We start from the raw sequence: 4,770 nt of genomic DNA on the forward strand, positions 1-4,770 counted from the left end.
GGTAGGTATAGGACAGATGTTGGGGGTAGGTTCTTTACTCAGCGAGTCGTGAGTTCATTGAATGCCCTGCCAGTAGCAGTGGTGGACTCTCCCTCTTTATGGGCATTTAAACGGGCATTGGATAGGCATATGGAGGATAATGGGCTAGTGTAGGTTAGGTGGGCTTGGATCGACGCAACATCGAGGGCCAAAGGGCCTGTACTGTGCTGTATTTTTCTATGTTCTATGTTCTATGTTCTATCTGCAGAAAGACCAGTGCCCCTTGCGACTGCACCATCTTTAAAAGCACACTTTGTATCCAAGCAATCACTGGCATTCCAATGTTGCCTTGCTCACTCAAGGACAGATTGTGAACATGTTAGAAAAAGGGAAGGTGACATGAGGATTCTCCATTAGGTAGTTGGACATCATGGTTGTGGAGTGCTGAGAAGGCGGGCTGTCCTTTTCCTGGAGATCTGGCAAAATAGGCTATGACATATGTGTCGAAAATGTGCCGCTGGAAAAGCGCAGCAGGCCAGGCAGCATCCAGGGAACAGGAGAATCGACGCCTCGGGCATAAGCCCCTCCTCAGCGGCACATTTTCGGCTCTGATCTCCAGCATCTGCAGACCTCACTTTCTCCTCTATGACATATATGTCACATATAGACAAGATGGTTAAAAAGGTGTTTAGCATGCTTCTCTTCATTGCTCAGTTCTTTAAGTATAGGAGTTGGGATGTCATGTTGAGGTTGTACAGGACCTTGGTGAGGCCTCTTCTGGAGTATTGTGTCCACTTTTGGATGCTCAGTTATAGGAAGGATATCATTCAGCTGGGGAGGGTTGAGAAGAGATTTACCAGGATGTTGCCAAGTATGGAAGATTTGTGTTATAAAGAAAGGCTGGATACACTACAGCATAGGAGGTTGAGAGGTGATCTTACAGAAATTGATAAAGTAATTGGATTAATGGTAAATGTCTTTTCCCCAAGTTGGGGGATTTCAAGATTAGGGGATACATTTTTAAGGTAAGAGAAGAGAGATTTAAAAAAGACATGAGGGGCAATGTTTTTACACAGCTGGTGGTTCATGCGTAGATTGAACTTTCTGAGGAAGTGGTGGATAAGGGTACAATTACAACGTTTAAAAGACATTTGGATAGGTACATGAATAGGAAAGGTTTGGAGGGATATGAGCCTGTTTATTTGGGATTATGTTTGACATTAACTGGTTGGACCGAAGGATCTGTTTCCATGCCTTATAACTCTATTACACTGACCTTGGCAGCTTGACCTTGTCGATTTTGGGAAGTTTGTGATCAGTTTTCGGCAGTTGACAATTTGTAGCAATTTTCTGATACTTAATTGAGCTTTTTAAGGAACAACAGGTTAGGACAAAGAACGTATAGAGGTGAGAGCAATTCACCAATCCCAAAGTTGTTCTGTAGAATGCTGGAGTTGAGGTGGTGGTTTTGAAGTAGAATCTTTGTCTCCATCTTTCCCTCGGGTGATGCAGGCAACCTCCTGCTCTTCTCCCAAATAGGATGGTAGCTTGTTCTCTTAGATCCTCTCCAACTATCCCTGGTGATATAACTCATTTTGGGGCCTGTTAGCTTACATTGTGTCAACCAACTGCCTGAATCCTTTTAGCCAATGACCATAAGGTTAAGACATCATCGTCCATTTGAAGGTTTGTTTTTATTCCTTCTCAGAACAAAAACTTTTCACATTCAAAAGTATTGCACTCACAATAGGTTAATGTTGCCTCCAATAAAGGCTTCCTTTCTGCTTGGTGAAGGCCAGTTATTATTGGAACATATTTAAATAAGGACTCATGACAATTAAATTTAAAATTAAATTTAAGGAACTTTACATTTACTGTGAAATTTGATAGAGAATGCTTTTCTAAAATTTAATGCTGTGCTGAGCTTTGTAAACAATACTTTGATGAGGTTTGCAGCCAGCTTATCTCTGTTTGAACTTTGTAAACATTCAACTTGACCATGCGACAGTCGAATTCAGCGAAAGCTGAAGAACTGTTATGTCCACGGCCAGGGGATGACAGAATAACAACTTGAGTTTTCCCAGTCTTTGCCCTTGAGAGCGTGATAAGAAACAGTATAAAACGAGTATCTGAATTATGCTTAAGTACCCCTTACATTGAGGCATCTGGCTGAATGTATTGCGTCAAATTCTGCAGAATTTAATTAAAGCTCTTTTCTTTGCTCTTGCTAACAGTTGAGTCGAGTCAATTTAATTTCCATGACAGTAAACTGGGGGCTCGTCCCAGGATCCCGCGACTGGGTGGGATTCTGAAGATTCCCAGCAGGCATAGGCGCCAGCGCCTTAAAGGTCTTTCACTTCATCTCTAGCACTGAAGTGGCCCTTTTGCATGAGAGGCCTGGGAATCTGTGGATTGCCCCGGTGCCGAATCAAATAGGGTCGGGGTAAGCGTTGTGGCTTAATTATTCTTACATACAGACTCATTCTAGGAGAATAAATGAATCAGGAAAAGGGTTCAGTAGACTCTTACCTGGTATTTGAGCAAAACTCAAGGGAAAGGATTACCGTCTCCAGAATGCTTAAGAGATAGCGAGTTTAGGGGTGGTTTAAGACTTGGAGCCACCACTGGCTGAGTTGGACTCGCCAAAGACATACCGGGTACGTGGTTTCTTGATTTATGAAAACCAAGGCATTGAGGTGGATGCGCCCAATGCAAGAGGGGACCTCCGGAGGTAAGAAAGCAGGTCAAAGGGAAAAGATAACGGTACCGCGAGAGAGAGAGAGCTGAACACTTTTCCAGTTACACTAAAAACGGGCTCCAGCCAAAGCAAACAAAAGGAGAGTCCACACAGGACTTGGAATGGCCAACCAAAAATGCAATACATGCTAAATAATTATGGCACAGAGTCTGTAAAGCAGCTAGAATTGTGGATCAAGGAATGTGGTTTTCCGGAAGAAGGAAGTTTTAATAAAAGACAGTTGGAAATATTGAGGTTGAGGTTGGAGGACAGAGAGAAGGAGAAAAGGAAGGGAAAAATAGAACCGGTGAATTGGAGTGCTTAAAACATGTGGAAGACTGGGGCTGATATCAGAGAAAGGAAATCTCAAGTAAAGGATAGATCAAATACATATACAAACACCAGCGCACATGCAGACACGCGTGGAAAACAACCTAACAAAGCTGTACAGTGTCTTAAGTCTGTTTCAGATCCTGACCTTGATGACTGCCCTCCGAGACCTACAGCCCCCCTACGAGATCCGCCTGGCAAAAGTTCCACGTCAGCGGTTACCGCCTCAGGGTCTGCTGAATCACTGATAGCACGCCATACCCGCAGCCAATTGAAGCAAGAAGCCCAAAAGTAGGATGACCACTCCAAGATGGAAAGGCATCCAGATCCTGTTCGCGTGGATGATGAGTCGGGTCATGAGGGAACTGGCGTACAATCATCTAACCAGGTAGTTTTGCAAGCCCCAATGGTTGAAGTTGCAGGTCCAGAAGGGCATCCAGTGTTGGTCCACCGACCATGGACTATGAAGGATCTGGAAAGTGTCTAAGGGCAATTGCCTGACCCACACGAGGTTGGAGGTAATAAGTTCGCCGAAGAAGTGACAAAGTTCTGTACTGAGTTCCGTCCCACATCACATGAGATGAGATGAAAACTGGGTGCCGATGTCACCAAAATCAAGTATAACTGGCCAGTCGCAAACATTCATGCCAGAGTAGCCAACCCACAAGCGGAGCAGAACGGAGACTTTAATGCTTTTGTGGCAGTGCTGGCAACTGCCTGTAGGGAGGTACACCCAGTACGAATGAACATGACCAAAACTGCAATGTGTAAACAACAAGAAGGTGAGACAGTGTCCTGGTACCTTACGCGCCTCACTGAAGTCCATAATGCCCATAATTGACTGAGACCACCCGACAACATAACGATGGCAGAAATCATGCTGTATGAAGCACACCTGAGGAACAGCTTCATCAATGGAATGAAGGATGAAATAGCGAAAAAGTTAAAAGACACATGTATTACCTGAGACACGGGAAAGCTAAATTTGATAGAACAACATGTGATACATGCTGAAAAATTGCTTATCCAAGAGAAGGATAAGTGTAAACTAAACATGGAACAGCAAGCAGATAAAGCTCAGCTTACTATGATGCAAATGGTCACCCAGCCGTTGGAGGGAGGTGCTGCAGGAAGAGAGAGAGGCAGAGGTGTAGGTCACGGAAGAGGAAGAGGTCACGGGAGAAGTGCGGGCAGAGGTACATCTGGCGGGTGCGTTGTTTGCAGAGCAATGGACCACTGGGTGAGACAGTGCCCACACAGACAGCCTCAATTGGCCCTGGAGGCTGAGCGTCAGGGTGACTGACAGGGGAAGGCTGAAGTGGAGGTGGGCAGCCCACAAGGGATAGGTAAGCCTCTTTCCTTTATGCTTGGCAATGAAGACTCGCTTATTCTAATCTCTTCTACTAACCTTATGGGCACTGAGACATGTCCCACCTCTATGTTGAGCACTGAGATTGTGAAGTGTGGACAGTATGTTCAGTATCACAATGACGTGTATACGTCGATGCCTACCTCAATGTTATATGTGGAAGGTACACCAGTTATCTTTTCGGTAGATACAGGGGCAACATACTCTGTCTTTTAATTAAGCCAGTTTAGACAATCAACGCAAATAAAGATGAGTGAAAGGTTCCTGAACACAATGGGTGCATCAGGAGTCGTGGTGTGGGAGAGATTTTCCGCACTCCTATTGTGCAAAACCAGTAACGGGGAAACATTCCAAT

Source organism: Chiloscyllium plagiosum, chromosome 2 (genome assembly GCF_004010195.1).
Source record: "Chiloscyllium plagiosum isolate BGI_BamShark_2017 chromosome 2, ASM401019v2, whole genome shotgun sequence".
Lineage (NCBI taxonomy): Eukaryota > Metazoa > Chordata > Chondrichthyes > Orectolobiformes > Hemiscylliidae > Chiloscyllium > Chiloscyllium plagiosum.